At 41.0% G+C, this 21,485-nt stretch overlaps 1 protein-coding gene and 1 long non-coding RNA gene across 4 annotated transcripts in view; one reads left to right on the top strand and one right to left on the bottom strand.

The window, feature by feature from the left end:
* The window catches only part of PARP8 (poly(ADP-ribose) polymerase family member 8), a 452,966-nt gene that overhangs the window by 166,386 nt on the left and 265,095 nt on the right, over positions 1–21,485 (top strand). The window lies entirely within an intron of this gene.
* Positions 1–21,485, bottom strand: part of LOC143940939 (uncharacterized) — a 68,806-nt gene that overhangs the window by 17,140 nt on the left and 30,181 nt on the right. Inside the window, exon 2 of the long non-coding RNA XR_013263960.1 lies at positions 12,531–12,593. This is a non-coding gene — a long non-coding RNA (uncharacterized LOC143940939). The remainder of the gene's footprint in view (positions 1–12,530; positions 12,594–21,485) is intronic.

The following is a 21,485-nucleotide window of genomic DNA, read 5'->3' as shown; positions in this document are numbered from 1 at the left end:
TCTGTCCGGCTTTTATCCTTCTGCATGACCCACTCCTCTCCTCTGGATAGGGTGTTCTCCTGATGCCCCAGTAGGAACTGACCTGACTTCTGGGCACCTCTGTCCCCTGATTGAGACCTCATGTCTCCAATTTGGGATTTGTCTCCCACTTTGTAGCCCTGAGCTATCACCAGGATTCAGTACATAATGTCCCTGCACACCTGTTTACTCACGCAGACTGCAGACATCCAGTAAAGCTGGACACAGGATTGAAGGCCCTACCCAAAACACTTTGGAACCATCAAGCTCCAGGCCCCGATCCAGGTTTACACAATACTGAACATCAAAAACACAGCTTTCTCTGCTCAGAAACGATAGTCTGGAATCTCGCATTAAGCATTAGTGTGAATCCTGTGTCATTTTCTCCTACATTTTCGAAGTGGTAGGGCCTCGAACTGTCACACGCCTATACAAGAAAGAGGGGGTTTGGGAATCATCAGGACAGGAAGACTAGGGAAGGAATAAAAACATTGTCAGAACGTTTAAAATGGACCTGCAATCAAAACGTGAACATTTAGATTACAAGCACCATGAGCAGGGCCCTCCTACTCTTTCTGTATTGAACTGTGTTGTAATGTACTGTTCCCCTTTATATTGTAAAGTGCTGTGCAAACTGTAGGTGCTATATAAAGCCTGTATTATAATAATAATAATAATAATAATTTTCTCTTCTAAAGAGAAGATCTAGAAATGTTAATTGTGCCTTAGCAGTACTCTGAAAACTTGACCGTGTCTTGAATTTGTACTGGGAAATAGCAGTGCACTTTCTAGTATATAAGGCTGCCTAAGCACTCCTGTCCCTACATCTTCAGAGTACTATTTTTGCAGTGTGAGATCTTAGGCAATGCTGCCTCTGACTTTAGGTCTCAGATTTGGAGTGAGATTTGGAGGTATCACTTTTGTACTGCTCACTGTTCTCCTTGCTGGAGGATCTGACAGCAGAAGCAAAGCCCTGCCTCATCCAGAATGACCAGAGCAAGACATTGTAAATCGATAATGGAGAAATAATCTGCATGTAGACCACAGGTAACACTGCTGACTAATCCTTTAGTCCCTAGCCTGATATTTTTTGGAGGTACAGCTTCAACACTTCAGTTCCTCTTAGGCCCTCCTCACCTCCTCACTCTAATAAAATGTTTTTTGTCTTTGTCTCTATTGATGTAAATCACCCCAATCGAGACACAGACAACAATGGAAACCCAACAGAGGCTTTAACCGTTATCTGATCTGTCAAAAACAAATGAAACCTTGTTTTAGCTTGAGTTGAGTGTTAACGCAACATCAGTTCGGGGTAGAAGCCAGTGAAAATAGTTTTCTGCTTCTTTAGGTTCATACTCCCCAACACTGATGGTTGGGGGAAAGGGATGAATAGGTTTAGAGGTAAGTAGGTACTTTACATGTGTAACAGGTAAAAATTCTGCGCTCACCCAATCACCTGATGAATTTCAGGTGATATAGCTGTGATGTGCTCAAAAAACAAATACGGTAGTGAGTATTTAATAAATATGATGTGACAGTATGTGCTCAGACCTAATATGAGTGTACCAACAATTGTACAGCAATCTAAAAGAGTTAATACTTAAACCATAAACAGTACATATAAAACAAAAAAGATGCGCAAATTGCAAATGAATAATGACAATATAATGCAAATATAATGCAAATTACTAAAAATCAGTATAACAACTAATTCTAAATGACCCTATTTATCTCATGCATCTCATGCATTTGACCATAGATCAGTTTCAACACTTCCAATGTTATACCCCGTACAAGAGAGAGAGTGATATAGACAGCCGGATGATTCCTTACCGGGAATGGTGGACTCCTATCACGGGAGTCAAACTCGCCTTGTGCCAAGAGAGAAAAACGGCTTCTGTCAGAGGTGAACAACCAGATACCCGCCCAAAGGCTACACCATATGAGTGATACCTGCATGGAGGTGTCTGTGTAACAGACTGGCTGTCGGTATGAACATCTGAAGCGTTTTTTCTCTCTTGGCACAAGGCGAGTTTGACTCCCGTTATAGGAGTCCACCATTCCCAGTAAGGGGCCATCCGGCTGTCTATATCACTCTCTCTCTTGAACGTGGTATAACATTGGAAGTGTTGAAACTGCTCTATGGTCAAATGCATGACGTCTGATATGTATGGATTATCCCACATAAGCAGGCTGTCTGACATGTGAAGAGCGCTGCACTCTGGAGACTGCTACACTTCTGATAGTTGTCAGAATTACAACAGCACCTTTGGATGTTTTTTATCCTCTTAATGATTTGTGTTTCTAAACACTGTTAAAACACTGTTTTTGCGGGACTCTATATACACATTTTTTCTGTTTTACTTTTATTTTTTCTCTCTCTTTTTTTAAAAGAGCATTTCACTATTTGTTTTTTGTTTTTTTGGTGTTTTACCCCCCCTTTTTTTAGTTTTATATTTGGAGCTAAAAAATAAAGGGTCACGTTTTTCACCAAATTTAGAATTAGTTGTTATACTGATTTTTAGTCAGGGTTCAATCACTTGATTATTCACTTGCAATTTGCGCATCTTTTTTGTTTTGTATATTTTATAGGTACTCTACATGCCATAGATCATGGATGAGGAAAAAAAGGTATGTACATGACTATAACAGGTTTGTGTGTATACAATGTATATAGTGCACCACGATGGAACATCTGTGCCTCAAGAAACTGTCATGCACCCCTGTAGGCATCCCCAAAAAAATGTGTTCCAGAAACGTTGCCACTGTGACCCCAAACAAGGTCCCGATGCTTTAAAGACTTTAAGATATCATTTCCTTCCTTTAGCCCCCTGTCCTATTATGTGTCCCCCTGCAGGTTCTTTTTCCCCAACAATACCATGGTTTGCTTTCTAAAGGCCCCTGTGCTTCTTCTGTGTGTGTAACCAATTTTTAATTCCGGGTGGCAACTGGGCAAATTATGGCTATATTTACTGCAATGGGGCCTCCTGTCTTCTCTATAGTACATGCAATAGAGGAAATCTGGACAGCCACACTCCAGTGAAAAATGATTTTATTGAATACAATCAGTCCATACAGCAATCAAGGACAATGGATAAGTCAGCTGACACATTTCACACACAAACTCGTGCTTACTCGTAGCTATGACTAAGCACCAGTAAGGGGTGTGAAACGCATCAGTGAGTTATCCACTATCCTTGATTGCTGTATGGACTGATTTTATTCAATAAAATTCAATTCACTGGAGTGCTGCTGTCTGGATTTCCTCTATTGCATGTGCTCTACACACAGAGCGAGCACCCAGGCTGTGCAGGGGAGGTGATTTCTTGGTATTTGTACACGGAGTGGCATACATCTTTGTCTTCTCTATAGTGTTTGGGGTATGTCATTCCGGCTGTGACACTAGGGGATCTCTTAGCTAACCATCAAGAAGACTTTGTGATGACTGCCTAAAAGCTCAGTGAATATCATAGCTACAAGGCCAATGGATTTCTTCTCTTAAAAATGCATTGCTTTGGATGTAGCATGCCACATAACTTGTGATGAAAATTGTTATAATGGAATGGGTAGGCACAGATACAAAGGGGTTGATTTACCAAAGGCAAAGAGGCTTTTCATTTTGCAAGGGAATTTAGTAGGGCTGTGAAAATTAAAGATTAATTCCTAGATTGATCTGTTAATTTTTTTGATCGATCAAAATTCTTTTGATCGGTACTAACATCTCTGCCGGCTTCCGGGTCTTCAGGGAGCTCCGTCTGAGGTCCAGTGACGTCACTGACATCTACGTCACTGGACTCCACCCCCTTCCCCAAGTGCCTCCGTCTGCTAACGGAGGGAAGGGGGGAGGAGTCCAGTGATGTTGAAGTTCTGATTGAACGTAACGCGTACGGGGGAGGAGCTATGCACGACGTTACCCACTGCTGCCCTACGGAACTAACATGATTGTCGGCTTTACATGCTGTGTTTTTATCATCTTTATGTGTGTAGTTTGTGTTTGAACACAAAAATGAAATCTTGTACTTAAGCGGTGAGCACTTAGATCTTTTCTTTCTACCCATGACCTGGGGTCCTTGCTGAGATCTAAGGAAACGTGAGAGAAGTTTATTGTCCGTGTTAACCCTTTTATTACTCACTTGCATGACCACCTGTTTGCACAGGGGTGCATTCCATAAGGTGAGAGTGATTAGTTAGACTGGAGGTGGAGGGATTGTCACGCTACTGTGGAAAAAAGAAATTACTTACGTCAGTGCTACAGTTTGAATTTAAAACATATTTGTGTGAACTGTGAAGTTAAGTCATGGATTGTGGAAATAACTAGTGTCGGGTGATTATATATAGTGTATATCACATTTACCACTGACTAATACAGAGTTGCAATGCAAGGAGATTAGCTAAAAGTAGTTGGATCTATATGTGCGTTATAATTAATTAAAATTAGTTGATTAATCAATTAAAAAAAAAGGATTAATCGAACACAAAAATTTTAAATCAGTAACAGCCCTAGAATTTAGTTAATGAGGTGACTTCCATCATCCATTCATTTTTTTTCTTTGCATATGATTGGGTACGCCTTACAAAATAAATTTTTAACATTAGACATTGCAAAGTTTGCAAGGCTCTATATTTGCTTATTGGTGCCATCGCTAGGAAAGTAGGTAGCTATGTAATGATCATCCCAGCAAGTCTTCATCCTACTATTACACGCTAGCTATTATTCTGTGTTTGATGCAATGATGCTACTACTGGCTTTTATGTAATTATAGTATGCTTCCTTCTTCACATTACTGGCCATGCTGTGATTATATCTACATCTATATTTCTATAAATATAGAATTCTATATTTCAGCGTACAGCACAGCTGTAACATAACAGCTCCCCAGCCAAGCACCACTCACAGATACGTGATCATTGCCCAGTGTTGCAGTTGTATATATTTAGCTTGCTACTGCAAAATGTATTTTTTTTGCTTAGAGTTATGTAATCTGGATTTTTTTTTCTATGTAGTTTAATGTTCTATAAAATGAAATAAAAAATGTAACATTTGGCCATGATTTTTTCTAGGGTACTGTACAGCTGGGCCACTCAACAAGGTTCTGTTATACATCAAGTGTTCTCTACTGTTTTTTTTTTTATTGTAAGTTTAAGAATATCCACAATCTACCCATTTAAGAGGAACCTGTGCTTTACTCATGCAGCTCAAAGTTGAATTTTAGGCAGATGTACTGTATAAGCCACACATGAAAGCAGATCTGTAAAAATACATTATTCTTTTTTAATACAAGCACAAAGTATCTGAATTTGACCTGGTATTATCCTCCTGCAATCCCTGTATAGCCAAGCTGGAGTGTGAGAGGAAGTAGCGGTACTAATCACTGTACTGTTTCTCCTTTCACTGTCCAGTCACAAGCTCTGGCAGGTCCAGACCAGGATGACCTAGGCTTAGAGGAAGTGGGTTACATAGATACATAGTTAGTAAGGTTGAATAAAGACACCTGTCTATCCAGTTCAACCTAATTCACATCGATCCCTACCCTCAAGGAGCCCACAATCTAAGGTTCCCATTCATATACTAGGGTCAATTTTGGACAGAAGCCAATTAACCTACCTGCATGTCTTTGGAGTGTGGGAGGATACCGGAGTACCCGGAGGAAACCCACGCAGGCACAGGGAGAACATGCAAACTCCAGGCAGTAGTGTCGTGGTTGGGATTCAAATCAGCGACCAATTTTACTGCTAGGCGAGAGTGATAACCAGATGCCAGTCAACAGACTGAGGGCATCTACTGGCAGAAAAAATGTACTGCAGGTAAAATCTCTGTATTGAGGGGGAACTTATTGTAAATAGGCCGTTTATTGTGCTGTTATTTTTTCCTGAATTTCTTCTTTAAAGAACAAACCAAAGAACAACATTTTAATATATTGCAGCTTACCAGTCTTTATATGGGGTGGTTACCGTGTAAGCAGGAGCTCCACAGAATCCCTTTGTTTTATATGTTGACTTTGTTTTGTAGGAATTTTAACATGCATGTAAAAAATATTAACCACTTCTCTCCCAGCCTATTCTAAAATGACAGCTGGGTGGGAAATTAATCGTCCCTGCAGCGCGATCTGCCACTGGCTGTGTTCACCGGACACAGCCAATGACTGATCAGTGTACAGTACCATCCTGCTGCCAGTACCATATGATTGCTGTGACCAATCACAGCAGATCACATGACAATTGTACACCTAGGGATTTATTTACTAAAGACAAATCCCACTCTGCACTACAAGTGCACTTGGAAGTGCAGTCACTTTAGATCTGCGGGGACATGCAAGGAAAATAAAAAACAGCATTTTTACTTGTACATGATTGGATGATAAAATCAGCAGAGCTTCCCCTCATTTTAGATCGTCCCCTCAGATCTAAAGCGATTGCACTTCCAAGTGCACTTGTAGTGCAAAGTGAATTTTCCTTTAGTTAATCAACTCCAATGCATGGCTTCCTTTCATGCCATTCATTGTGCACAATTGTGTTGCTAGCTGTGATTGATCAGGGAAAATCACATCTGTACATTACATGATCTGTATGAAGTGATTAGCTGTGGCCAATCACAGCTAATCACAACAGTACACATTAAATCACAGGTGGCAAACACAAGGCCTGCGGGCCGAATCTGGCCCGCCAGACCTTGTCATGTGACCCACGCAGCGGCCGCCACCTCTTTTGTCACCCAGGCAACAAGAGTAAACATCCTCCGTCACACGAGCAGCACCGGCTTTGTATGAGCGCATGCGCAGCTGGCCCGGTCTCCAAGGGAACATCTCCCGCTCTCTCTCCTCCTAGTGGCGCCTGTGTTTCCGAGCTGAGCGCATGCACAGTCGGTCCGTCAGTATCGGAGGTTCCTGACAGCTCCGACGGCTATGTTTTTTTTTTATCCAGCAGACTGCAGCCTGAGAGCATGCTATTTGAGGACTTGCTGCAGTGTTGTTTTTGTGCTGATTTTATAAAAAGTAATGGTGAAATAAGACATAAAGGGTAGAATACTGGTGCTAGTTGCTGAACATGCTGAACACAGAGATTCTGCTACACAGGGTGGTACTATCTATAGGTCAATATACAGGGAGGTACCAGAGCTGGGCCAGGTAGGAGAGAGCACAGATATGAGAGTTTTTTTTTCTTTGTTGGGGGGGGCAGTGGAGGTGGAAGGATTGAAGCAGAGTGGAGAGTGGAGAATGCAGAGGTCAGAGATCAGGAGGAGGGGTGGAAATACGATGTTGTACACTGTGTATAGCGCACTCCTGAACTCTGGACTCCATACCCAGCAAACTCCTGAACCCTGCACTCCATATGCAGTGCACTCCTGAACCCTGCACTCCATATGCAGAGCACTCCTGAACCCTGCACTCCATATGCAGCGAACTGCTGAATTCTGCACTCCATACGCAGCACAATCCTGAACCCTGCACTCCATATGCAGCGCACTCCTGAACCCTGCACTCCATATGCAGAGCACTCCTGAACCCTGCACTCCATATGCAACGAACTGCTGAATTCTGCACACCATACGCAGCAAACTGCTGAATTCTGCACTCCATACGCAACGCAATCCTGAACCCTGCACTCCATATGCAGCGCACTCTTGAACTCTGCAATCCATACACAGCTCACTCTTGGACCATGCACTCCATGTACAGCACACTCTTGAACCCTGCATGTATATGTATATATATATATATATGTATATATATGTATATATATATATATATATATATATATATATATAAAAAAAATTTTTTTTACATACTGTCAACAGTCAGCATCCCTTATCACTGCATTACTAGTTATATGAAGACGCTGTACTGCACTGGTGACAATATGTAAAGAAAATAAATTGTGACAAAATGTTTTTTTTTTTCAATTTATTCATTTTCCAAAAAATTGTGACAAAAAATTATAACTCACAACAAAACTCACCATGCCTCTTACTAAATACCTTGGCCTTTCTACTTTCCAATAAGGGGTCATTTGGGGGTATATGTACTGGCCTGGTGTTTTCAGGCCTCAAGAAATTAGATAGGCCGTCAGCACATCAGAAATGATCATTGTTCAGATATAAACAGTACCATAGTTTGTGGACTTTCCTACAGACTAAATAATATACACTAATTTGGGTTATTTTCTAGACATATGCATTCGTTTTCGTCCAAATGCATTTTCGTCTGAATTTCCAGTATTTTCGTTATCGTTTAAACAAACGATAATGAACGTGCAGAATCCGAAATCCGAAAGATCCAACATAAACAAATGCTTTATTTTCATTTTAGTTGCACCAACAGTTCCATATAGATAGAAGATTCAACATGATGCTGACAATAGCGATCTGCGTCTATTGAACTTGTGGTCAAATGTGCCTAACCTTAGCTCTATTAGTCCAGTATTATTATACATAGAGAGAAAAGATTTGGCATTATAGAGACAATAGCAAAAAAGGTCGAATGTGCCTAACCTAACGCTACATAGAGAGAAAATATTCAACATGAAGATTCGACGAAGCAGTCACCGTGAGCGGACATTTATGGTCAAATGCTCCGCCCATAGGCTATAGAAGAATTCTAATATTGGTTGACTAGTAATAATAATTAATAAGTATAATTATTACTAGTGTCATACAACATTAGAATTCTTCTATAGCTTGTAGGCGGAACATGCTAAACTTTAAAGTGTAAGTAAACCCTCCTATTGTTTTCAGCCAAAGAAGGTGGCATCTTGGCCCCTGTTTAATCTACAACTGCCATGATGCTGTACATGTGATCAGTTATGACACCAGCCATTGGATGGTTTGACACTTTGGTTGAGAGCACCCAAATGGGAGTGTTACATTTCCGGCACGTGCCAGAAATGAAACTTTTTTGAAACTGGTAAATGGATAAGTTTAGAATGGGTCATGGTCAGAGGGCAATACTGTCCACTGATTATGACAGCGGGATAACTTAAATGTAATGAATGAAATCATGAAATGAAATGTAAAACATCAGGGCCACTGCATATGTATAGATCCCCCTGCTGCCTTTGCAGCTAAAGGGGGAGAGGTTGGTTCTACTGCCCCCCCCCCCAACCGCTAATGTAAATGCGACCTAATAGTACGGAATTGGAGGTTGTGAGTTTAGAGGCAATCTGTCTGCATATCCATTTCTGTCCTGTTTGGGTCCTTATTTGGCTTCTCTAAGCAAAAAAATGTTGAAGTGCTTTCCTTGTCAGAACATGGGACCTAATTAAAACCTGCTTCTAACATTCCAATAAAAAGAGAGGCTTCAGCTGAATGTGTTCGCCAACTTTGTGAGAGCCACATGCCGCCTATGGTGTGCCAAGTTACCGAGACCCAGGACAGCCAAGACACCAAACACAACAAAGACAGAAAATGGCAAACAACTCTTCAATGTGTAACTAGGACAAGAAGATGCACATGGGATGAGCAGTTCAGAACATTGGAAGAAATACATGAAGTCTCAATGTTCTCTCATTTATTCTGTAATGAAAAGTAATAGTTGTGGGCGTGGGACTCCGTAACAGCTGCTGTGTGCAGAGAGACTGAAGAATAAACCAATGAGTAATTTAGATTTTCTGAAATCTATAAAAAACAGACATTTTCTTTTTCGTTAGACTTGCCTTTTAAACAAAATCTTTAACAAATTGTGAGAGTGAAGTTCCCCATTATATCAGCTGCTGAAAGTGCTTAAAAAACTTAAGGTTTAATATCACTTTAAACTGTAAGTAGCCCTAAAAGGATATACAAACAAAAGAACACCAGGAAGGTTGTCCATCTATTGCTTATTATCAGCTTTATTATCAGCCTAATATAGGAAGAGTGGGTAGCCATAAGCCAACGCTTAATATAGTACCGCTAAAATGATTGGAGAGATATGAAGATTAGTCAGCAGCTGACAGAACTGCATGTAACCTTCACTTCCAACTGATCACCATAAGCTTAATGTGATTATTATTAATAGCAATTCATTAATCACTTAAGTTAGTTTACGACACGGCATCCAGAATTGCATGTAGGATTAAGCCTTGTACACACAATCGGTTTTTCCGGAGACAAAACCTCTGACTTTTGTCTGAAGGCATGTGCCTGGATTTTGTCTTGCATACAAACGGTACACAATTGCCAGCCAACAAACAAGAACGTTGTGATGTACTAGACATACTACAAGCCGAAAAAGAGGACGTTCAATTGTCAGGCGCCACCCTTTGTGCTCCTTCTGCTAATTTCGTGTTAGTAGAAGATTGGCGAGTGTTGATTCGCACTTTTCATTGCACACTTTTCATTTTGCGCATTTCAATTTGTTTCTGAACAGCCGTTTGTTAACCAGCCATGTTACGGAATCAGAAATCGGAGTTGATGTTATTTATTATTGGCCTTGGAGTTATTGCTTTGACCCAAGTCCAGTCCAGGAACAGGAGGAGGAGGAGGATTTCTTGGACCAAAAATTGGTTTATTTATTAATCGTGACCAATTATATCATATGCCTTTGCTGCGGGAGCTCCAGGACAGTAATCCGGATGATTTTCGGAATTATCTCCAGATGATGGACCCCTGCTTTTACCAACTCTTGGCATTGTTGAACCCCTATATTAAGAAGCAGGACACATGCATGAGGCTTTTATTTTATTTTTAGGTTAACAATTGATTTGATTTAGTATATTTTTTATATTTTTGGATGCATGGAATGCACTTTTTGGTTAAGTTCTATTGGCAGATAGCATGTCTAATTTTATTTGTTTTCTTCTTTAATGCACAATAAAAAAATTTTGCAGAATAATACTCGGCTATGTGTTTTACTCCAAATGACATTTGTACAAGGCTGGCCATAAATGCATAGAATTTCAAATAAAAATTCTTACCAAAAATGAATTCCATAATTCTCAGAACATTCTTTTGTCATTCAAAATATTTTGTTTGCTTTTAGCATTTGATTTTGGAATGAATGGACTCAAGAAAAAAATTCCATCCTGCTCCTTCGAATTTTCTAGTCACTGCATTTGAAAACCAACAGAGATTTGGCCCACCAATGATTAGAAAATCAAATGAGTTTCTTTGAACCTTTATTTCCTATTTTTTTCTTTATTTCTAATTTTCTATTAAAATTCTACCCAACTATGGCTATCTTTAGGCCACATTCACACATGTGAATTGGCCCGACAGCACTTACACATGAGGACCAAGTGAGGGTTCCTTTCTATTAGCTGCGGGAGGTGGCCCCGAAAGCAACGGGAGGCAACTGCCTTCAACATCTAATCTTGGCCTCTCACAGGTACTGTAATCGCTCATGCAATGATCACCTGTGTGAGATTGGCCCTGGATACAGACTCTCCACAAGTAATGCCAGGAACCTCTGTTGGGGATCTTGAGTATAAATACTGTTGGGTCAATTGCATTTTTTTTTTAGCTTTTTATAAAGTAATACAGGCCATATACATGGGTGGAATTCCGAACAAATTTTCTTGCAAAAATCAGAAATGTTGTGCGTTTTCTGACCCGATGGTGCTACCATTGATTTTGAAATTTGATTAACCAAGCCTTCAATTTCACCTCATGTTCTTACAGAAAATAATTTTTCGTGGCCGAAAATCTTCTTTTCTTTCCAGGTCACAGCTCATGCTGATTTATTTTTCAATTAAATTTTTTGCACAATTCTCCCATCAGGGATTATAAATTTGTTAATTTCTCAAAAAAATTCCACCATGCTTGATCACTCAAATTCGAAAATCGGCCGTTGCTGCAACCCACTAATGGTGCGAAATTCAAACGAGAATTCTTAGTTACGATTTTCTAAAGAAAATTCTTTCACAAATTCGACTCATGCATGGCTGGCTTGAGAAAGAGTTAAAACTTGTGACCCCATTTGGGAGATTTTCCTTCTTACTGAAGAAGGGAGGGGGGGTTGGAGTAGGGATTGCCTAAGACTGTCATTGTTTTTTTGTTTTCTGTTACACACCAGGTAGATTTCTCTTTAATTCCTGTTCTAGAGATCCATCAGGAAATGAGAGGAAATGTCTCTACAGTAAGAACTCTTTCACACCTAGCCACAGCCGCGTTAACATTAAAGCGCCTTTCGTTTTAGTGCCGCATTTCGGTCGCTAGCAGGGCACTTTTAACTCCTGCTATCGGCCGAAGTAGGGGTTAAAAGCGCCTGTGTTGCGGCGCTTCCAAATCCCTTTTCAGGCACTTTGAAAGTGCTGCCCATTCATTTCAATTGGGCAGGGCATATTAGGAGTGCTGTATACAGCGCTCCAAAACTGCCCCCAAGAAGCTGCTATCAGGACTTTTCCTAACATCCCGCAAGTGCACCACAGTATGAAAAGTCACACGGAAATGAATTTGATGCAGATTTCAGGCGTTATTTAGAGGCTATTTCTAGCGCTAAAACGCCTGAAAACCGCCTCAGTGCGAAAGGGGTCTTAGAGAAAATACCCTCTTAGTTGGTCAGCAAGCATAACAGGGATTCCCATAAGATGATTTCCCTTACCTCCTCTTCCTGTGACAATTCTCCCATCACTTTTTGTACCAGTGCCAAGAGTGAGAATCCCCCCTGTGGGGACACAGACATTGAAATTAAAACCTCACATGAGCTTTAATACTTCCTCCAACTAACCATAACTAAAAAATGACAAATAAATATTTTAGAAAAAACCTTAAAGGCTCATGATCATGGTAAAAAAACAAACAAAAAAAAAACATTGCTATCAGTAAACTTGTCCTACATTCAGATCTGTTTAAAAAGAATCTAAAAATCTGCATCTAAGATTATGTGTGTGGACCGTATTTTACGCTATATGCATGTAAAGATTTGTGCCAACTTTTACATGTGTTTAGCATACAGCACAAATGTACTTTATTAGAGTCAAAGAGCCGCCTGCATCCTAGCAACAGAAAGCCAGCTACCTTCAAGATCTACCTGTATGCTAGCAACATAGGACGCTAGGTGGCAATAGCCTAGAGTCCTATCAACTGTGTTCTAGCATCCTGTGTTCTAGAAATATGGGATGTTAGGGGTCTTCCTTGAGAAGCTGCCTGCATCATAGCAACAGTGGGATGCTAGGCAGCAACAGTCACCTGCATCCTAGCAACGAAGAAGTCTAGGTGGATTCCTTGAGAAGCAAACCACATCCTAGCAATAGGACAGTTTATGCTGTGGCATGCAAATGTTGCTCAAATGTTATATGCATACAGTTGGCATGCCACTTTTTACTCAGCTTCTGCCATGCAAAATCCTGCATACTATTTGCTGTATTTTCATAGCGCTGTGTGTATTTACCCCAAGAAGTGCAAAGCACACGCACTAGGCCTGGTTTCTGTAATGCATTTGATAGTTTTCTTCCAGGATCCAATATGTGATAAACACCAATTGATTTTTGTTTTAGTTTAACAACCTGTATATACCAGACATGCATTTACTATATGATCTTGTTTGGGAATTCCTATCTAACCACATAGCATACTAAAAAGGCAATTTACCACCACAAAGCCGCATGAAGTAGGGCAATGCCTGGGGGAAGCGGGGAGGGGGGATTACATCTTTAGGGTCAGTTCACTAATCTTTTGGAGTTATTTTAGTATATAGACCATTTTGATCTCCATCTTAAAACACCTCAGGTTCTAGAGGTTCTATATAATATATACGGTGGGTAAAGTAAAGAATCACCCCCTTTAAAATTGCTTTGCTGCCTGAAATGAAGACAGAGACCATTTTTGTTCTTCTAACAACTTGTAACAGCCAAGTGAAAAATGTAACACCAACATGTCAGAAGAAAATAAAAAAATTCAAAAACAAAATCACTGAGTTGGGAAAACAATCACTCCCTTTCACCCCTTTCACACCACACCGCCCATAGCGTGGGCGATAAAACGCGCTATTTTTAGCGGTGTTCTACCGCCGAATTTGCGGCGGATTTGCAGCGCATTTCGGCCACTTGTGGGGCGCTTTTACCCCCTGCTAGCGACCGAGAAAGGGTTAAAAACGCCGGCAATACGCCGCAATAGCGGCATTTTGCCGGCAGTATTACAGCGCTACCCCATTGATTTCAATGGGGAGCAGCGGTGGAGGAGCGGTAAACACACCGCTCCTTCACCGCTCCAAAGAAGCTGCTGGCAGGACTTTTTCCCTGACGTCCTGCCAGTGCACCGCTGTAGTGTGAAACCCCCCGGCCTTTCACACTACACACAATGGTGCAACTTCTTTCTGGCGGATTGCAGGCGTTATTTCTAACGCTATAGCGCTTGCAGAATGCCCTGGTGTGAAAGGGGTCTTTGTGTCAGTATTTTGTTAAAACACCTTTTGCTTTAAATCCAGCCTTTAGTCTGTTGGTATAGGTCTCATTTGCAATATTTGCCCACTCTTCTCTTCAGAACTGCTCAAGTTCAGTTAAATTTGATGGTGACTATTTGTGGACTGTAGTCATTCCACAGATCATCAATGGGGGTTAAGTCTGGGCTCTGACTAAGCCATGCAAGGACATTCACCTAGTTCATTTTTGCTATGTGCTTTGGGTCATTGTCACATTAGAAGGTAAACCTTCTTACCATTGACAACTTTCTGGCAAAGGGCAGCAGATTTTCCTCAAGAAATTGATGGTATTTTGCCCCATGCATTTTTCCTTCTATCCTGACAACTGCTCCAGTCCCCGCTACAGAGAAACAACCCCATAACAGGATATTACCACTTCCATGCTTTACTGTAGGAATGGTTTTATTTGGATGGTGAGCTGTATTGGATTTCTGCCAGACATATCATTTAATGTTGAGGCCAAATAATTCAATTTTATTCTCATCTGACCATAACACTTTTTTTCCATGAGGCCTCAGAATCTTTAAGGTGAGTTTAACTACTTCAATACGGGGCACTTACACCCCCTTCCTGCCCAGGCCAATTTTCTGCTTCCAGCCTGTCACTGTTTAAATGACAATTGCACGGTCATGCTACACTGTACAGAATTTTTATTATTTTGTTCCCACAAATAGAGCTTTCTTTTGGTGGTATTTGATCACCACTGCATTGTTTTTGCTAAACAAATTAAAAAAAAGTTTTTATTTTGTTTCTGTTATAAAATTTTGTAAATAAGTACGTTTTCTCCTTCACTGATGGGCACTGATGAGGCGGCACCGATGAGGTGGAACTGATGGGTACTGACGATGGGCACTGATAGGAAACACTGATGGGCACTGGTAGACGGCCCTGATGGGTGGCACTGATATGCAGAACTGATGTGTATTGATAGGCGGCACTGATGGGCACTCATGGGTGGCACTGATAAGCAACACTGATGGGCACTGAAAGGCTGCACTGATGGGTACTTATGGGTGGCACTGATAGGCGGCACTGCTGGGCACTGATGGTCACTGATAGGCAGCACTGCTGGGCACTGATACATGGCACTGATGGGAACTGATATGTGGCACTGATGGCGTTGTTAGGCATCACCGATGGCACTGGCAGGCATTGGGGATGGGCACTGATTGGCAGCTGCCTGGGCACTGATTGGCATTTCCCTTGTGGTCTAGGGTGGAATACCTGGTGGCCAGTGTGGTGGCCATCGCTGGTGGGCCTGGCCACATCCTGGTGGTCCTGGGTGGGCATCCAATCAGCACAGACCCCCCCCCCCTGTCAGGAGAGCCGCTGATCAGCTCTCCTCTACTCGTGTCTGTCAGATACGAGCGAGGAAAAGCCGATCAACGCCGGAAGGTGGGGAGTGGTTAAGGCGGTCAGATAAGACTAAAATTTTATTATTTGGCCTCAACATCAAACGATATGTCTGATGGAAATCCAATAAAGCTCACCATCCAAATAACAACATTCCTACAGTAAAGCATGGAGGTGGTAATATCTTGTTCTTGGGATGTTTCTCTGCTACTCTTCTTCAACTGTTCCTTCTTCCAAATTAATGTTATTTTTTTTTTCTGACATGTTGGTGTTAAATCTTTAGCTTGGATGTTATAAGTTGCACTAGTAAATACAGCTGGATAAAAAAACTAAAAAAAAACTGTGTTTGTCTATATTTCTGGCTGCAAAGCAACAACATGTGATTTATTTTAAAGGGTGTAATTCTTTTCTATACCCACTGTAGATATACCCAATGTTGAAAGACAACATGGTCTAATGTCATATTTCTGGAGTTTCTCTGTCAATGTTTCTGCTCTTATTGGTAACAGTGTTTTGGTATTATCCTGAGTTTGAATTGGATCTGTCATAGATCCGTGACATATCTGTTTCCTATTCCCAAAGATCAGCCATGCTGATACTTGCAGTTCCATGGCTATAAAGGGTAAAGGTCTGACGTTCTTACTGGTTGATACCAGGTCTGGAATGTAACAAGTTGCACATCAAAGCTTTGTAGCAGATCAGGCCTCCATTGAGGCTCGGGACCGTCTGTTGTTATAACACAAGCATGAAAGGGACCATAGCTGAAAGTATGATTGATGAATGTCCTGCTACAGAAGATCAAAAGTTCAAAGGCATTGAAGATTGACCAGGATACATAGACATGGACAATTCTGCCCCTAGAAGCCAATACAGCAGGATGGACAGTAATATAATCCCCATAAGTACTGTGATTCGTAAAAAGTCTAGATGGGATGGCAATGGTGTTGGGTCTGGATGGTGTATGATTGAAGTATAAAAGGACTGAATGAGTCAGAGAGCCTCCTCTGTCTCTACCCTTTTTGCTCTTGGCTGAAGCTTGGTGGCTCTCTGAGCCGCATGGCTCCCTTTCTGTCATTTTGAGTCTAGCTGAGGAGACGATAAGTGTGATAAGTGTCTTTGATGTTCTTGTATTATATGTTCTGTTATATGCTTTGTAATATCTTTCTTAAGTATTTTCATGTTAGCGTTTTCCTATTTTCTTGGGAAATAAATAAGACTTTGTTTTATTAAGAAGTGTGCTTGGTTTCATAGCTAACCTTGTATTATAGTGATACCAACAGTAACATGTGATTAAAGTTTTAATAGACTAGCTAACTAGGGGAATAGACAAGTTAATACACAGGTGCAATAGATAAAGGGAATCCGTAACCACCTCTGAATAATATTTATTGTACCAATTACTTCACCCAACATGGAGAAAACACTTATTTTAATATTAATTAACATATGTTTTCTCTTAAGGTTGTGTTTGTGTTTGCTAATGAAATGCTCAGCTCACAAACATAAAGATCACATAGGAATATACAAGGGCATTTAAAAAAGATAATTCACATTGATAAGATAATTTACATTAGACAAATCTGTTGTCTGTGTATAGCTAAAATCTCTATATTCCCTTTTATAATACACATTGTATATGGTGAATATTGACTTATGTCCGTTGGACCTTTTTGGGTGGGATATCATTTTTACTCTGTAACTTGTGGTCTCCTACTTTGATTATGGGAGTTTTGTGGACCTCATATGCTGCATTGTCAGGCCAATATGTCTATGTCTCTATGGGAGTGTAGCATGCCTAGAAGCACAGCATCATCTTGCTTTGTCCTTTGTTCCCCAAGCTGACCTGTTGATAACCGCTATCAGTTTTCCGATAGCGTGGGGTGGTTTGACAAGATCTGTAATGTTTAGGCTTCACGTTGCTGCTGACAGATTAGAAGGAAATTGTATTTGATTCCCTGCTGTGCTTTCAAGACTTCTCATGTCAAAATACAGGATTGAAGAATGACTGTTTGCCTGCTTTCTGCTTTATGTCATAAAGAGGTCTAACATTTTAGAGTCTCACCATTTCTTTCTTTTAATCTACTGAGCAGCAGCATACTCTGATCTGTGTATTCCAAGAAGTTTGAGATGATCCAAAAAACAATTTTAGTTAGCACCGGATGAAATATAGAATGTCAGCTATACTGAAAATGCAACACAAAGTGCCAAAACCCACATAAGCCAATCCGTGCCCTGGGTTCTGATGATTAAAAATATTGGTTCATATACCGTAAGTTAGTGTTTTAAAGGGCTAAACTTCACGCTGCCCTATTAAAATGATCCTGTGCTGTAAGTAAAAAGGAAAAACTGTAAGTACACTCACCTCCGGCCACTTATTAGGTACACCTGTTCAATTGTTTGGTAACACAAATTGCTAATCAGCCAGTTACATGGAAGCAACTCAATGTATTTAGGCATATAGACGTGGTAATGGTGACTTGCTGAAGTCAAACCGAGCATCAGAATGGAGAAGAAAGGGGGATTTAAGTGATTTTGAACGTGGCATGGTTGTTGGTGCCAGTCAGGCTGGTCTGAGTATTTCAAAAACTGCTGATCTACTGGGGTTTTCATGCACAACCATCTCTTGGGACATTTTTACACTAATCTGTGCATTTTAAAGCACTGATCGCTGTATAACTGCCAATGGTCAAAAAAATTGGTCAAAAGTGCCTGATGCGTCTGCCATAATGTCGCAGTCCCAATAAAAATTGCAGATCGCTGCCATTACTAGTGAAAAAAAAGAATAATAAAACTGCCATAAAACTATCACCTATTTTGTAGACTCTATAACTTTTGCGCAAACCAATCAATATACGCTTATTGTGATTTTTTTTTTAACAATAATATGTAGAAGGAGAATACATATCGGCCTAAACTGAAGAAAAAAATATTTTTTTTTTATATTTTTGGGGATATTTATTATAGCAAAAAGTAAAAAATATTGTGTTTTTTTCAAAATTGTCGCTGTTTTTTGTTTATAGTGCAAAAAATAAAAACCGCAGAGGTGATCAAATACCACCAAAAGAAAGCTCTACTTGTGGGAAAAAAAGGACATAAATTTTGTTTGGGTGCAACGTTGCACGACCGCGCAATTGTCAGTTAAAGCAGTGCAGTGCCGAATCGCAAAAAGTGCTCTGGTCAGGAAAGGGATACAATCTTCCGGGGCTGAAGTGGTTAAAGTGGAACTACACTCATCAATTTCACTGTTTCCTAAAGTAGTCACATTCAGGACATGCCTTGTATAACTGTCACAGTTGCTTGTATTCCCACCAGAGCTGTTAAGTCATCAAATAGCTGTTGTCACATATGCAGCACCATGGCAACTGCAGGTCAACCAGAGCCCAAATGGTAGCTTTCTTGGCTATAAAGGATATGAGGGTTTAGTTCCACTTTAAAAACCCTGCAGGTAGAGAATGTTATCTGTTGATCTGCCAGAGATGGACTCTGCTCCTATAGCCGGCCATATGTGGATCAGAATTCGGCCAGTTCAGCAGGGACTGGCAGAATTACAATCCATGTATGGGCACCTTGGTTGTATACAAGTCGACCTGTGTAGATGAATCAAGCAGTTTTCTTTCCTTCTAACCATGGTGGAAATAAAGAAAACTACATAATGTATGATCTGCTTAACCGCTTAAGGACCGCTTCACGCCGATGTAGATCGGCAGAATGGCATGGCTGGGCACAAGCACGTACAGGTACGTTGCCCTTTAAGTGCCCAGCCGTGCGCCGGTCCCGAGCTCCGTGACCGCGGTCGCAGGACCTACGGACCCGATTGCCGCCGGTGTCCTGCGATCGGGTCACAGAGCTGAGGAACGAGGAGAGGTAAGTGTAAACAAACCTCTCCTCGTGCTTCCTAGTGAGGAGCAGATAGCTGATAGCACATTTTCCGTCAGAAAGTCTTACCTTGTGTACAGGGCATAAGACTGGGATGCCATTAAAGGCAGGTGTCCTAATACTTTTGACAATATAGTGTACATGGAGAGAAACTAAGGGCAATCCCTGCTAAGCCCTCAGTAGAGAAATTTTTTTTTTCTATCTTGGTACCCAAATATTGAACAAATGACATATAAAAAATGTAAGTTTTATATATACAAATGTATTAAATGTTAATACTTTTTGTATAAATAAAACTTAACATTTTTTATATGTCAATTGTTCAATATTTGGGTACTGAGATTTTTTCCCCTCTATTGAGGTATTAGCAGGGGTTGCCCTTAGTTTCTCTCCAAATAACAGACAGAAATACGAAATATTTATTTTTTATTTCAGTCTGTTGTAGATATTCCCCAACTTCCTTTCTAGTGAAACTGTTGCCATCAGGACAGGAAGTGAGGACAGGAGTTGAGAACCACTGCACTAAACTATTCCAACTCCCTAAACCTTGAAGCCAGGGTAGGAGGGAGGGACAGACTATTCCGCTGAAAAATGGACAGCCTTAATACTTCTAAACCAAACCCCATTCTCCTAAACTGACCAATCCTATTCCATCAGCTCCAACCCTACTTTGTTTCCACCCCGAGTCACCTTGCACAGTTTGGGGTATTCTGGAGAGGTGTGCCTGAGCTCCATTGGAACTAAATTAGCTCTTTGTAAAATAAAAATGATTACCCCCCCCCCCGGTTTAACCCCTCAACACCAACCATACACACATATGTGGCAGCATAGCGCTAAGATCTTAACGCTGGGCTGACATACACTATATTACCAAAAGTATTGGGACACCGGACTTTTTGTCCACAAAGACATGGATGAACGAGTTTGGGATGGAGGAACTTGACTGGCCTGCACAGAGTCCTGACTTCAACCCGATAGAACACCTTTGGGATGAACTACAGCGGAGACTGCGAGCCAGGCCTTCTCATAAAACATCAGTGTCTGGCCTCACAAATGCGCTTCTGGAAGAATGGTCAAACATTCCCATAGACACATTCCAAACCTTGTGGACAGCCTTCCCAGAAAAGTTGAAGCTGTTATAGCTGCAAGGGGTGGGACAACTCAATATTGAACCCTTTGACCTAAGACTGGGATGCCATTAAAGTTCATATGTATGTAAAAGCAGGCATCCTAATACTTTTGGTAATATAGTGTACATACATACATACATCTAGTGCCCCTTGTTTCTGCTTGGAGAGTGTTCACTTGGTGCCTCCAGCACAGTGGCTGACAGCTCCTGGTTATTGCTTTCCATCAAGAGTTGGTGGGGCGGTCTCTCTGACCACATGATCACTGTGACAGCCAGAGATGTCTCCCGCCAGCTGGAAAGGGTTGAAGAATATCTATCGTCATTTTTATTTCACAGTTCTGTCACCTATGTAGCAAAGTACTCATAGAACCATGTTATCAGGTGTTCTCCAACTCTGGTTATGAGGTCCGACCTTCTCCCCGTCCCCTCCTGCAATGAAGGAGATGCCTGATTCATAACTGCAACCCATCTTGGCTTTGAGACAAGTAATGGCAAGAAGAATGAAGAGGCTGACACTTCTCTTTGCATTCCTCCTGCCATTGCTTGTCTTGGGAAAGTGTTCACAGCTGAGACAAGCTACGGCAGCCATCTCCTTCATAGATGTTGTTGGGTTGGCCATGGAAGGAGGAGAGAGTTGGAGCTCATAACTAGCATTAGAAAGCACATAGAAACCCAGGACTTAATACTACTCCCTAGGGCTAGTGAACATGGCGAATAAAATCTTGCGTTTTTGAGATGGCATGCTTTCAAGCACAGCATGTTAATAAAATCTTAGAATT

This window comes from Lithobates pipiens, unplaced genomic scaffold, assembly GCF_037356315.1.
Source record: "Lithobates pipiens isolate NorthernLeopardFrog02 unplaced genomic scaffold, aLitPip1_a1.2 Scaffold_3, whole genome shotgun sequence".
Taxonomy (NCBI): Eukaryota; Metazoa; Chordata; class Amphibia; order Anura; family Ranidae; genus Lithobates; species Lithobates pipiens.
Note: the sequence above shows the minus strand (reverse complement) of the source record. Positions and strands in the feature narration are given on the sequence as shown.